General features: G+C 44.6%; 1 protein-coding gene and 1 pseudogene across 5 annotated transcripts in view; one reads left to right on the top strand and one right to left on the bottom strand.

The window, feature by feature from the left end:
* LOC135268391 (V-type proton ATPase subunit C 1-like) overlaps nt 1-15,135 on the bottom strand; it is a 124,877-nt gene that overhangs the window by 31,691 nt on the left and 78,051 nt on the right. The window lies entirely within an intron of this gene.
* Nucleotides 1,221-9,398, top strand: LOC105719644 (large ribosomal subunit protein uL18-like; annotated as a pseudogene).

Below are 15,135 nucleotides of genomic sequence, written 5' to 3'. Positions count from 1 at the left end.
GGATTGCAGGTGTGAGCCACCGCACCAGACCTCATACTGAGTATGTAAGAGGCCATATAGCACAATTGTTGTCAGCATCAATCTAGGTATGTGGAGGCACCAAGGTTGGTTCTGAGAATACTCAGACACTGGAGCTAGGGCCAGTTATGTGCTGCTACTGAGGTCTTTTTTTTTTTTTTTTTTTTTTGAGATGGAGTCTCACTCAGGTGCCCAGGCTAGAGTGCAGTGGTGTGATCTCAGCTCACTGCAACTTCCACCTCCCAGTTTAAAGTGACTCTCCTGCCTCAGCCTTCCAAGTAGCTGGGATTACAGGTGTGCACAACCACGCCCGGCTAATCCGTTTATTTTTAAATAGGGACAGGGTTTTGCCACTTGGCCAGGCTGGTTTTGAACTACTAACCTCAGGTGATCTGCCCGCCTCAGCCTCCCGAAGTGCTGGGATTACAGGCATGAGCCACTGTTCCTGATCTGAAGTCTTATTAACTATGTGTTGTTGGCTCTGCCACTTCTCCCTGTGTGACCTTAGGCAAGCCATATATCCTCTCTTTGTTTCAATTTCCCATTTGCAAAATGGGAATAATAACCGCATGTACACAGAAGGCTGTTATGGGGAGTGGATGAGTCCGTATATAGAAATCACAAGAAAAGTGTGCAGCATATAGTTACCTTTGATAAAATATAAGTAATATAAGCATAAGCCAGTATTATGGTTTGGATCATATTTGTCTGTTGATAAGAGCAACTTCAACAAGATAAAAGCTTATATATCTTTCAGGGGCTAGGAGCAGTGGCTCATGCCTGTAATCCCAGCACTTTGGAGGCAGAGATGGGCAGATCACCTGAGGTCAGGAGTTCGAGTCCAGCCTGGCCAACATGGTGAAACCCTGTCTCTATTAAAAATACAAAATTAGCCAGGCGTGGTGGCATGAACCTGTAGTCCCAGCTACTTGGGAGGTTGCGGCAGAGAACTGCTGGAACCTGGAAGGCGGAGGTTGCAGTGAGCCAAGATCGCGCCATTGTTCTCCAGCCTGGGCAAAAAGAGCGAAACTCTGCCTCAAAAACAAACAAACAAAAAGTTTATATATCTTTCAAATAAAAAAAGTCAGAGACAGGCAGCCCAGGGCTGGTATAGCAGCTCTTGGTCACTGGGGGCAGAAGCGCCATCTTCCACCACCCCTCCATCACCATTGAATGCATGCTTTATATTCTCAAAGTCCAAGATGGCTGCTGAAGCTCACATCTGCATTGTAGGCATCAGAAAGTAGGATGGGAGAAGGGTAAATAGGGACATACCTCATGGCCAAATCAATACCCTATAAGAAACCTTCCGACAGGGCCCAGATAGTCCTTTCATTTGTGTGTCTTTGGCTACAACTTAGTCACATGGCCACACATAGCTGCCAGGGCTACAGGGAAATGTATTTTCACTGGATGTATACACTCCAAATAAAACTGGAATTCCATTACGAAAGAAGAAAGAAAAAATGGATACGGGCCTTGTGCAAGTTATTTAACTTCTGCAAATTTTAGTTTTTTCCTTTTAAAATGGGGACAATAGTCCATGCCTCATACTGTCTGGAAGTTTACATGAAAAACTGCTAGCACAGCCATGACACACACTAAGTAAACATTAGCTGTTATCACAAGAAGGAAAAAATTTATCTCTGCATGCTTTTAAAAACAAGATTCACAAAACCAAACAGAACAAGAAGAAGAAAAAATATTCCCACACAAAACAGTGAGTAACTTCAAAGAGAAACCTACTCTCTCTGTGCGTTTCTTCCACCTGTTTGTTGCTTTGGGCTTCTTTCTCTCAACTAACTCTCAGCTGACAAACTTCCAGTTTTAAATATCACATCTCCCTGCTTCGCTGCTTAAAACGGGCCTCTGTGTCCGGGCGGGCCGTCTCAGACTCACTGTTCTGAATCTCTTCAGTCTTGCTCACCACCCAACTGCTTTCCAACTGTGCCCAGTGTTCTCACCCAGTGGTTCATAAACCTGGCTGACCTTAAGACTCACTTACCTGAAGAGTTCTGTAAAAATACAGACTCCAAGTTCCCACCTCAGGAATCAGCCCAAAACATTCCCCTAAAACTGCCTCAGCTGTATCAAACTGCCTTGGGCTTTTCTTGGACTAAGTGACTCAGCAACTTGAATGTTTATAGGGTACAGGTGAATATATCTTGTAACACAAACTAAGTGTTACTAGGAGTCAGGCACTGTTCTAAAGCACTTTACATGGACTAACTCATTTAAGTTCTATTATTCCCCTTTAAATAGATCAGGAAACCAAGGCACAGAGAGGATAAGCAACTGCTCAAGGTCACACAGCAAATGGGGAACTGGGAGCTGAGATTTAAGCCTCAGCAGTCCAATTTCTGAGAAATCGGAAAGTACACTTCACCTGTATGTTCTACCACCCTTCAGTCTATATTAAACAGCTAAGCCACTCCAATACAAATTTTAAAAAAAATTTAACAGACGTCCTCCTACCATTTATTAAGTAAACTGACAAATATTCATATATATATATATTTCAGATGGAGTCTTGCTCTGTCGCCCAGGCTGGAGTGCAGTGGCACAATCTCAGCTCGCTGCAACCTTCACCTCCTGGGTTCAACGGATTCTCCTGCCTCAGCCTCCCGAGTAGCTGGGATTACAGATGTGTGCCACCACGCCTGGCTGATTTTTGTATTTTTAGAAGAAACAGGTTTTAATATGTTAGCCCAGATGGTCTTGATCTCCTGACCTCATGATCCGCCCTCCTTGGCCTCCCAAAGTTCTGGAATTATAGGTGTGAGCCACCATGCCAGGCCGATATATTCTTACGATAATTTGTCTTCCCAAGAACTGCGGCACAGACAAGTCTGTTATAAAAGCATTTCAGACAGCCATCAAAATGGTGTTAAAATTACATATGTATATATATATTTTTAATTATATTTTTATGTGTGCATGGGTACACGATAATGTTCTTTATGTAAAGAAATATATCTGCACAAACATACATACACGTACACACTGTTTATGCCTATAGATCTTCTCAGGGGAAACACAGAGAAGTGTGACAGTTAAGTATGGGCGGTAACATTTTGGTGGATATTTCTTTCCCTCTTTAAATGTATTTGAAATAAACATTTGAATTTTGTGCCTTTTCCGCCCCCAGCACTGCTGGGCCTGCAGGTCTGTTGAGCAGCAGATGCAGGTCTCTGTTCCACAGGATAGGGTTTGTTAAAGTTAAGAATAAGGCCTACTTTAAGAGATACCAAGTGATCTTTAGAAGACAATGAGAGGATAAAATTGATTACTGTGCTCAGAAATGCTGGGTGATACAGGATAAAAATAAATACAACGCACCTAAATACAGAATGATAGTTCATGTAACAGAGATATCATTTGTCAGATTGCTCGTGCCCGTATAGAAGGGGATGTGATAGTCTGCAGCATATGCACACAAACTGCCAAAAAACAGTGTGAAGGTTGGCCTGATAAATGACGCTGCAGCGTATTGTACTGGCCTGCTGCTGGCCCACAGGCTTCTCAATAGGTTTGGCACGGACAAGATCTATGAAGGCCAAGTGGAGGTGACTGGTGATGAATACAATGTGGATAGTACTGATGATCAGCCAGGCACCGTTACCTGCTATTTGGATGCAGGCCTTGCCAGAACTACCACTGGCAATAAAGTTTTCGGTGTCCTGAAGGGGGCTATGGATGGAGGCTTGTCTATCCCTCACAGTACCAAACTGTGGTACCGTGTTATGATTCCCTGGTTATGATTCTGAAAGCAAGGAATTTAATGCAGAAATACACCAGAAGCACATCACGGGCCAGAATATTGCAGTACACATGCTACTTAATGGAGGAAGATGAAGATGCTCACAAGAAACAGTTCTCTCAATACATAAAGAACTGCGTAACTTCAGACATGACAGAGGAGATGTATAAGAAAGTTTCAGCTGCTGTAGAAGAGAATCCAGTCTATGATAAGAAGCCGAAGAGAGAAGTTAAAAAGAAGAGGTGGAGTTGGGGGGCAGTGGCTCACGCCTGTAATCCCAGCACTTTGGGAGGCTGAGGCGGGTGGATCACAAGGTCAGGAGATCGAGATCCTCCTGGCTAACACGGTAAAACCTTGTCTCTACTAAAAATACAAAAATTAGCCAGGCATGGTGGCATGCACCTGTAGTCCCAGCTACTAGGGATGCTGAGGCAGGAGAATCACTTGAACCCAGGAGTCAGAGGTTGTAGTGAGCTGAGATTGTGCCACTGCACTCCAGCCTGGGTGACAGAGCGAGACTGTCTCAAAAATAAATAAATAAAGAGGTGGAACCGTCCCAAAATGTCTTTTGCTTAGAAGGAAGATCAAGTAGCTCAAAAGAGGGCAAGCTTCTTCAGAGCTCAGGAGCCGGCTGATGAGAGCTAAACCAAACAACTTCCGTGAGGATTTTTCAGATAAAGACAATAAACTTCTTGACAGCAAAAACAAACAAAAACAACCCCCCCCAAACTTTGAATTTTGTTTAATAAATAATTTCTAAATTTAAAAAATAAGATGTTTTGTGTATTTTGAAGCAAAGCTTTGTAAAACAATAAATAATGCCTGTCTGTTTTCTTGGAGAGCCTTGCAAACCCTTCATTTAAAATTTCTCGGCCTCGGCAATATAGTGAGACCTTGTTTCTACAAAAATAAAAATAAAAAAATTAGGGGCAGGGCACAGTGGCTCACGCCTGTAATCCTAGCACTTTGGGAGGTCAAGGCGGGTGGATCACAAGGTCAGGAGTTCGAGACCAGCCTGGGCAATATGGTGAAACCCTGTCTCTACTAAAAATAGAAAAAAATTTTCTGGACGTGATGGTGCATGCCTGTAATCCCAGCAACTCGGGAGGCTGAGGCAGGAGGATCTCTTGAACCTGGGAGTCAGAGGTTGCAGTGAGCTGAGATTGTGCCACTGCACTCCATCCTGGGCGACACAGCAAGACTCTGTCTCAAAAAAAAAAAAAAATTAGTCAGGCATGGTGGTGTGTCCCTGTAGTCCCAGCTAGTTGGGAGGCTGAGGTGGGAGTATTGCTTGAGCCCTGAAGGTGGAGGCTGCAGTGAGCCAAGATCCCGCCACTGCACTTCAGCCTGGAAAGCAGAGCAAAACCCTCTCTCAAAAGAAAGTAAAATTTCTCCTTTAAGATAGGTTAGAATGAAATTTGATGGATATACTGGATTACAGGTATGCTTGCACAGTGGTGAGGCTATTGGTTTTAGAGTCTAACAGATGTGGGTTTAAATTCTGGCTGTGAAACTTTCTGGCTGAGTGACAGACTTCAAACAGGTCACTGAACCACCCAGCCTCACTCACACACTGTCTGTGTAAAGATTCAAGGACCTGGACGTTTAGCAGTGTCGAACAAGTGTATCTCAGTATCTCAGTAACTGATACAAGCTTAACCATATGGTTAGCAAGAGTCTGTCATCATCAGAACATAACTCCATGTTATTAAATGCCAATCACAAAACTGGCACTTGTTTGGATAATAATAAAAGTTATAAATAATAATTTACTATTGAAAGCTCAGCCTCCACTCTTTCAAAGACACTTGAGAAAGGAAAACGTCAGCCTGACCTCAGGGATCCAGTTGAAGTTGGTTTAAGAAATCGTTTCTAGGCTGGGTGCAGTGGCTCCTGCTTGTAATCCCAGCACTTTGGGAGGCTGAGGCAGGCGGATCACTTGAGGTCAGGAGTTTGAGACCAGCCTGGCCAACATGGTGAAATCCCATCTCCACTAAAAATACAAAAATTAGCCAGGCGTGGTGGTGTGCACCTGTAATCCCCGCTACTTGGGAGGCTGAGGCAAGAGAATCATTTGAACCTAGGAGGTGGCATTTGCAGTGAGTTGAGATTGTGCCACTGCACTCCAGTCTGAGTGACGGAATGAGACCCTGTCTCAAAAAAGAAAGAAATCATTTCTGGTTCAACGCACGTATGTTATTAGGAGAGGGCAAAAGACTGTCCTCTTCTGAACTTTCTGTTTTCCAAAACAGATTTATTATCTGCAGTCCTACTTGACCTTATCTCCCTGTGATGGTTCATTTTAGATATAAACTTAACTGGGCCATAGGGCGACCAGATAGATATTTGATTAACCATCATCATTCTGATCATTCTGCGTGTATCTGTGAGTATGTTCCTGGATGAAATCAACATTTATAAAGCAGAGCAAAGATCCAGAGGAAGAAAAAGGGTGGGAAAAGAAAGTAATCTTGGAACTAGTAGACTGAATACAGCTGATTGTCCTCCCTAATATGGGTTGGCCTTATCCAATCAATCAAAGGCCTGCACGGAACAGAAAGGCTTACTCCCCTACAGCAAGTAAGTGGAAACTCCTCCTGCCAAACTGTCTTCCAGCTGGGATGTTGGATTTTTTTCCTGCCTTTGAACTCATTCTGAAACATCAACCCTTCTTAGGTCTCAAGCCTGCTAACATTGAGAACTGAAACTACATTATCAGTTCTCCCAGGTCTCCAGCTTGCCAACTGCAGACCTTAGGACTTGCCAGCCTCTATAACCACTTAAACCAATTCCTTAGAATAAATAAATTTCTCTCTCTATCTCTCCTTTTCTCCATAAACACACCCACCCACCCCACCCCACCCCCACCCCCCACACACACACTCCTATATTTTTTCTGGGAAACCCTGACTAATGCACTCCCTTTCTGCTGTCTCCGGATGAGGCTGCCTCCATCCTACCCTCAGGCATTGCCATCCCTTGCGCTTTCATGGAGAGCATTTGCTCTCCTCATTCTGCTTTATCTGGCTTCCTCCCCAAATGCTGCTAAAACTGCTATCTGGGAGGTCACCAGTGACTTTCTTATTGCCAAATCCAGGGCTCAGTCTTACCTTCCTGAACCTTGCTCTGTCAGACATTGCCTCCGGAAGTCTCCAGGCACCTTTCTTTTTGTCTATAAATGTGTTACAATCTCCAGTAGCCTTGAGTCACTCTCCAATGGCCACATTTCTGGAATCCCAGCTTCTTACTGGTCAGGAGTTTGGTTTCTTAAGCTCTCAGTTCTGCCACTTCTACCTGCATGGCCTTTGGCAAGTTGCTTAACCTTTCTGTGCCTCAGTTTCCTCATCTGTAAAATAAGGCTATGGATAATGTCTACCTCTCAGGTTGTTGTGATAAATAAATGCGTTAACACAGAGCTTTGTCATACAGAAAGCGGTCTGTAAATGTTAACTCTTATCTGAGTGCATTCTCATCTCCCTTTCACTCCTCAGTATACCAGATCCTGTCTCAGGCCCTACCACTCCTAAGAAACCAATTCATCGAGGCTGTTTCTGCCCCTCTGTTGCACTTGACGTCCTCAATAACCTCCTCCTTCCCTCATTCGCTGCCATGTCCTGCTGCACACATCACGTCCTAGTTAAACGTAATGAACACACACACCCCTGGCTTTTTCTCTTACCTCCACTTGTCCCCGTCACCCCACCTTCTCTGGTTAACTTCCACTTGTCCTTTAAGAGTTTCCTCACGCGTTGCTTCCCCAGGAATCCCTTCCTATCCCCTCTCCCACCAAAGCTGGGTTAGGTGGCCCTTTCTGCTGCTCACATAGCACCCACATACTTCCCACACTGTACTGTATTTCTGTCTCTCCAAAACAACTGTAAGCGCCTTAAATTCAGAATAATTTCTTATTCCTTTCTGAGTTTCTAGCATTGACATGGTGCCAGACACATACTGGGGACTCAGTAAATGTTTATGGAATGAAGTAATCAATTAATAATGTCAACACCCATTTAGGACAACTAGACTTTCAGGGAGTTAGAGGATTAGAAACGAACCAGAAGGAAGGGGAGAAAAAACCCGCATACAATTTTGCAAAGTGTAGTAAGGAAGCTAGAGACTGGTAGTGTTTGGCAGGATTATAAGAGGGCTTTCCATACAGAGAAACTCTCAAAACAGAGAAGCAGTGCCCATTGGAAGGCTGACTTCACATTCCTCTAAGCTGTGTAAGTTCTCTCACAAAATTGCTAGCTAAATAGAAGGCAGAAGAAACGTGAAGAAAATGTGTATCTACTCTCCCTCTTGCTTCTTTCCCAAAAAAGCACAGTTAAATCCATATGGCTCATAAAGTTTCTTCCAAATGCATGTTAACTATGCATTTTTATGCTAGAAAAAAGAAAAAGAAAAAAATTTGTTTTCAAAAACTTGGGAGAAATTCAGAACATTCCCTGCCAACTGTTATAGATTCCCACGGGCATAATCAGGTTATTATCTCCTTGTGAACAACTGCCTTGCAAGCCAACAATTACATCATCAAGCACAGAACCCAAAGAATGCCTGGGTTTTTAGTGCCTTTGTTATCACTGCTGTTGTATTTGACATTAGTTGTTATTGAGAGAGATTTACTATTCACCATTCCTAGAACCAATCATCACCTAATAGGTAAGAAGCATTGAACATTAGTACTCATAATTAAGTTTTTAAAAATTGAAATCTTCACCTTTTTTTAAAACAGATAATACAGTCACATGGTTCAAAATTCAAGAACTATAAAAGAATGTACAATAAAAACTTCTCTGTCCTTTCAGAGAGGTCTTCTGGTTATACAAAAAGACACGTGCATACAGTTATACATTTTTTCCCACAGCCTGCTTTCTGTTATATTCTGCTATATATACAACCTTGCACCTTGCATTTTTCTTTTCTTTTGTTTTTTTTTTTTTTGAGATGGAGTCTTGCTCTGTCACCCAGGCTGGAGTGCAGTGACATGATCTCAGCTCACTGCAACCTCTGCCTCCCAGGTTCATTCTCCTGAGTCAGCCTCCTGAGTAGCTGAGATTACAGGCCTGCGCCACCACGCTCAGATAATTTTTTGTATTTTTAGTAGAGCCGGGGTTTCATCATGTTGGTCAGGCTGGTCTCGAACTCCTGACTTCATGATCCACCCACCTTGGCCTCCCAAAGTGCTGGGATTGCAAGCGTGAACCACCGTACCTGGCCACATTTTTCATGTAACGATCAATTTGGGAAAGTGTTCTCCTCAGTATACAAAGGAAGTTTTTCATTTTATTTGTTACATTGTTAAATAGACCATGATTTATTTAACCATTTCCCTACTCCTGGACATTTAGGGTGCTTCCAATATTTTGTTAAGCAAATAGTGCTGAAATGAATAACCTGTACATACATTATTTTGCATACATGCCAGGATATCTGTAGCATAAAATCCTAGAAGTGGACTGGCTGGGCCAAAGGGCATGTTTATTTGTAATTTTCTTAGCTGTTGCCAAAGTTCTCTCCATGGAGGGGGCTGTACCCATTTACCCTCCCGACAGCTTCTCTGTGTTCCACCAACAGTGTCAGCCAACTTCTCGGCTCTGCCAATTTGGAAGATGAAGAATGACATTTTGATGCACTTCTAGTTTGAATTTCTCTTATTATCGTGTATGGCTGTGCTTCCCCCACCCCCTCCCCCTGGCCCCCCAAGATAAGGTCTGGCTCTATCACCCAGGATGGAGTGCAGTGGCATGATCTTGGCTAACTGTAACCTCCGCCTCTCAGGCTCAAGCCATCCTCTCACCTCACCTCAGCCTTCCAAGCAGCTGGGACTACTGGTGCATACCACCACGCCTGGCTAATTTTTGTACTTTTTGTGGAGCTGGGGTTTCACTATCTTGCCCAGCTGGTCTTGAACTCCTAAGTGCAAGCAATTTGCCTGCCTCCACAGTCTTGAAAAAGGCTAGGATCACAGGTGTTAGCCACCACACCAGGCCTTTTTTTCTTTTTCTGTTTTTTTGAGTCCTCAGTGCTAGTCTTCTCTCTCTCTCTCAGTATAAAATAATAACAATAATAGCTGACACTCAGTGGCTTGCCATTTGTCAGATATGTTGTAGGTCTCATTTAGCCTGTCAACAGTCCTGTGTTGTAGGTACTGTTCTCACCCCTGGTATACAAACAAGGACATTGAGGCTTACTGTGTTTAACTGACTTGCCCAAGGTTTCACAGCAATAAGTGGCAGAGCCAGGGCTTAAACCCAGGCTTCTATGACCACAAAGACAATTTTCTTAAAAATTAGGCAACTTTGGCCAGGTGCAGTGGCTCATGCCTGTAATCCCAGCACTTTGGGAGGCTGAGGCGGGTGGATCACTTGAGATCAGGAGTTCAAGACCAGCCTGGCCAACATGGTGAAACCTCATCTCTACTAAAAATACAAAAATAAGCCAGGCATGATGGCATATGCCTGTAATCTCAGCTACTCGGGAGGCTGAGGCTGGAGAATTACTTGAATCTGGAAGGTGGAGGTTGTAGTGAGCTGAGATTGCACCACTGCACCCCAGCCTGGGTGACAGAGTTAAACTCTGCCTCAAAAAAAAAAAAAAAAAATTGGGCAACTTTGTCTACCGCTCAACAACAACAAAACTAGAGGCCCTCAGGCATAATTCAATGATTCTCTCCCCAAACTTCTAAAAAAGTGACCCACTAATGTCCTTTCCCACTCCTGCCATCTTTTCAGGGTAATGTCTTCTCAAGTTCCTGCCTCCTTTTGAGATATGCTCTAAGGGGACTACATTAATATGTGGACCCAGGCCTCTGAGATGAGACTCACACGGCTGGAGGCTTCCAGAAATGTAGCCATGTGAAAGGAGTGAGTAGGCATTTGAATGAACACTAGTTCATGAATCTTTCTTTCTTTCTTTCCTTCCTTTTCTTTCTTTCTTTCCTTCTTTCTCTCTCTTTCTTTCTTTTTCTTTCTTTCCTCTCTTTCTCTCTTTCTCTCGCTCTGTCACCCAGGCTCGGGTGCAGTGGCACAATCTCGGCTCACTGCAATCTCCGCCTCCCGGGTTCAAGTGATTCTCCTGCCTCAGCCTCCTGAGTAGCTGGGACTACAGGTTCATGCCACCATGCCTGACTAATTTTTTTGTATTTTAGTAGCGATGGGTTTAGCCATGTTGCCCAGGCTGGTCTCAAATTCCTGAACTCAGGCAATCCACCCACCTCGGCCTCTCAAAGTGCTAGGATTACAGGCGTGAGCCACTGTGCCCAGCCTGAATTATTATTTCTTAATAGCAACTTCAGGCCTACAAGTAAGGAAGAAGTGAAGTTTATTCATTCAACAAATATTTAGGGAGCATCTATGTGCAAGGCACTGTTCAAGCATTTGGACACAGCAATAAACAAGACAAACTAGGTCTCATACAAATTATATTAATGGCCAGGCGTGGCAGCTCAGGAGGCCGAGGTGGGGGGATCACTCGAGCCCAGAGAAGCCGAGGCTGCGATGAGCCATGATCACACAGTGCACTTGAGCCTGAGCAACAGAGTGAGACACTGTCTCAGAAACAGAAAAAAAAAAAAAAAAAAAAAAGACCAAAAATATTACATCAGATATTAAAGAAGAAAATTTGTAAAAATTGATAGTAGTAAGTGCTATGCAGGTTAAAACTGCATATTTTGTAAAAAGGAGCTTCTTTGGGTTTGTTCATTGACATAAGGCCTCTCTAAAAGGGGTGCCAGTTACACTGAGAAGAAAATGACAGGAGGAACCAGCGACTGAAGTTCAAGGGAAGAGCATTTCAGGCAGAGGGAAACGCCAGTGCAAAAGTCCCAAGTCAGGAACAAGTTGATGCACTGTGGGAGAAAGCCCGCTGAGCTGCGGCGCAGAGGAAGGGAAAAGGAGGTTTTGGCAGAGGCTCTAGTGGTAGGTGTGGTCAGATCTCACCTCAGGACTCTGTGGGTCAGGAAGGAGAACTTGGATTGTGTTATGTCCAAGGGAAGCCATGGGAGATCTTAAACTGGGCGACAGAGGGTATACATGTGATATAATCTGATATTGTTTTTAAAAACAATCACTCTGGCTGTAGGGGGAGAACAGATTCTAGTGGGTAAGTGAGTAAGTAAGGGGAGCAGTAGGAGGCTATTGCAGTGGCGTGGACTGGAGATTATGAAGGCACGAATCAGAGTAGTGCTTCTCAAACCTGAGCAGGCATCAGAATTCTCTGAGGGGTGCCATCCCCAGAGTTTCTGATTCTGGATGGAAAGGACCTCAAAATTTTGCATTGCTATCAAGTTCCCTGGTGATGCTGATGTGGCTGGTCTGAAAATCCAACCTTGAATAACATTGCACCAGACTGGCGATACAAGAAGTGGACTGATTTCAAACCATTTTGTAGGTAGACTCAATAGAATTTACTGACAGACTGCATATGCAGGAGAGAAGAATCAAGGTTGACCTTGAGTTTTTGATTCAGCAACTGAGGGAATGCCAGTATATCTGAGAGTGGAAAAGCAGAAGGAGGTGCAGATTGAGGAGGAAAAAAAAAAATCAAGAGTTCTGTTTTGGGCATGTGAAGTCTGAGATACCCTGTGAGACATCCAAATGGAAATGTCAGTCACGCAGTGGGGAGTGCTGGTGTTGGAGCAGGAGGTCAACACCAGAGATGAAATTTAAAGTGATAGACTAGACGCAGTGGTCTTCCGAGAGCATGTACCTGGGGAAGAGAAGGCGCGTGGGGCAGAGTCCTGGTATCCAACCTCTAGAGAGCAGGCACAGGAAGGGAGACAGTGGACAGGAGGAAACTTGGAGAAGAATGTCATAATGCTCAGAGGAGAAAGACTTTCAGGAAGAGGGATGTCCAGCAATGTGGAATAACTGGAAGCAAGGTCAATATGAGAGAGCCAGGGAACAGAGGAGAGAAGCCTCTGAGAAGGGGAAGAAAGAATGAGCAAGAATGACTGAAGATCTTGTGAGAATCCACAGATCTTTGTAGCTGCAGCTGGATTCTTCATGCATTGTGATTAGCCATTAGCTAGAAACAGAAAGAGGCCCCATGCTTTTCCTCTGGGACAGTGAAAGAGGTGGAAACCTCAGCTGTCCCATCTCATTCTCCAGCTAGCCTCAAGTTCTGGGGTGGAGGCAGCATTCAAGAGGGGGACAAAACAGATTGAGTCCTGGGAAGTGGGATGTAGGCAGGAGGCTGTCATGGGAATCAGAAATGACCCTAGGTGGCTTCTCAGACAGGCCTGCGTCATTCTGGAAACTTCTTCACTTTGGCCTCAAAGAAACAAGCATCCCTCATCCTATCTAAGAGCAGTTCCTCACCCAGTGTTTGTGAGCCCTGGGCCGCCTGCTGGAGCAGAGCCCTGGCTCCACTGCCCGCCTCCTCCCTCTTCTGTGTTTTTGATGGCTTCCTCTAGCCTGGCTCCTTCCCCTCAGACTACAATAATGCCACTCCAGCCTAAAATAAAGCTCTGCCCTCCACCCTTCCTTCCCTGTGCTACTGCTTTCATTGCTTTTTCCCCAAACTTCCTATGTCAATGCTTGTGCTTCCTCACTTTCTTTATCATCTGCACCCACTGGAATTTGGCTTCCACCCCTGCCACTGTCTCAAAAGCCACAGCCCTCTCCTAATCATCAAGTGAGGGCCCTGCTCCTGTTAGCCTTCACCTCCGGCCATCTCTCTGCTGCTCTTCACACAGTGGCCACCACTCCTTCTGGAAACTCTTGCCTCCTTCTTTCATGCCCTCACCATCCCACACAAAGGCTTTCCTCCCCAATGCCCCCAGGGTCCCGGGTCCATGATTCCCCATGTTCATCACCCTTTCGGCTCCTCTCTACCCTCTCCTGGTGATCTCATCCACGCACTTTCATGATCACCTGCTTATGAATTGGTGAGTTCTAATTGCTCTGGTATTTTCAGGTGCCTATGTGACATTTCCATGTCTCACAGGCACTTTAAAAATGTCCAAAACAAAATCTCAACCCACAGTTTGCACTTAGTATGTGTGTGTGTGTGTATGTATGTATGTATGTATGTATGTATGTATTGAGATGGAGTCTCACTCTGTTGCCCAGGTTGGAGTGCAGTGGCACGATCTCAGCTCACTGCAGACTCCACCTCCCTCCCAGGTTCCGGTGATTATCCTGCCTCAGCCTCCCTGGTAGCTGAGATTATAGCCACACACCACCACACAAGACTAATTTTTGTATTTTTAATAGAGATGGGGTTTCACGATGTTGGTCAGGCTGGTCCCAAACTCCTGACCTCAGGTGATCCACCTACCTCGGACTCCCGAAGTGCTAGGATTATAGGCATGAGCCACCTCGCCTGGCCAATACATGTACTTTAAGTATATGTTTGTTGAATGTATTATTTTCTCCTTGCCCACTCCTGCCTTTTACATAGTGAAGAAAAAGTAGCAAGCAATAAACAAAACACAAATGCCTCCTCCCCTTTTGGACCAGCTCACACCGTTTTCCCTCACTACATGTAATTGGTTGCTTGGTCTGACTGATTCCATCTCCAGAGTGTTCTGAATCTTTCCTCTCCTCTTTTCTTCTTTCTATTCCTCTTCTGCTCTTCTCCTCTCTCCGGGAGTCTAGCATTGGAGGTAGCCAAATGGTTCTCAAAACTGGCTATACATTAGAATCCCCGGAAGATGTAAAAAGCCTGATGCTCTGCCTGACCCTGACCAATGGAATCAGAATATGTGAGGGTGAAGCTGGGGGCAGCAGGGTTTCTAAGAATCTCTACAGGTAATTATAATATACAGTCAGATTTGAGAACCATCCGGGTGCAGCGGCTCATGCCTGTAATCCCAGCACTTTGGGAGACCAAGGCAGGAGAGTCACCTGAGGTCAGAAGATCAAGACCAGCCTGGCCAATGTGGCAAAATCCCATCTCTACTAAAAATACAAAAATTACCTGGCCGTGGTGGTGGATGCCTGTAATCCCAGCTGCTCCGGAGGCTGAGGCAGGAGAATCGCTTGAACCTGGAAGGTGGAGGTTGCAGTGAGCCAAGATTGTGCCATTGCACTCCAGCCTGGGCAAGAGTGAGACTCTCTCAAAAAAAAAAGAAAGCAAACTTCAGATGAGAGCACAGAGCAGTTTTAGGACAGTGAAACTACTCTGTATGATACTATAATGACGGGTATGCATCATTATTGATGTGTACAAACCCACAGAATGTACAATACTAAGGACAAACCCTAAGGTAAACCATAGACTTGGGTGATTATGATGCCTTAATGTGGGCTCACCAGTTGTAACAAATGTACCATTCTGGTAAGGGACATTGATATCATCAGGGAAGTTATACATGCATAGGGGTGGGGAGTATAAGGTAAATCTCTGTGTCTTCT

The sequence above is a fragment of the Aotus nancymaae genome, unplaced genomic scaffold (genome assembly GCF_030222135.1).
Source record: "Aotus nancymaae isolate 86718 unplaced genomic scaffold, 86718_ANA_hifiasm-v0.15.2.pri h1tg000040l, whole genome shotgun sequence".
Classification (NCBI taxonomy): Eukaryota; Metazoa; Chordata; class Mammalia; order Primates; family Aotidae; genus Aotus; species Aotus nancymaae.
Note: the sequence above shows the minus strand (reverse complement) of the source record. Positions and strands in the feature narration are given on the sequence as shown.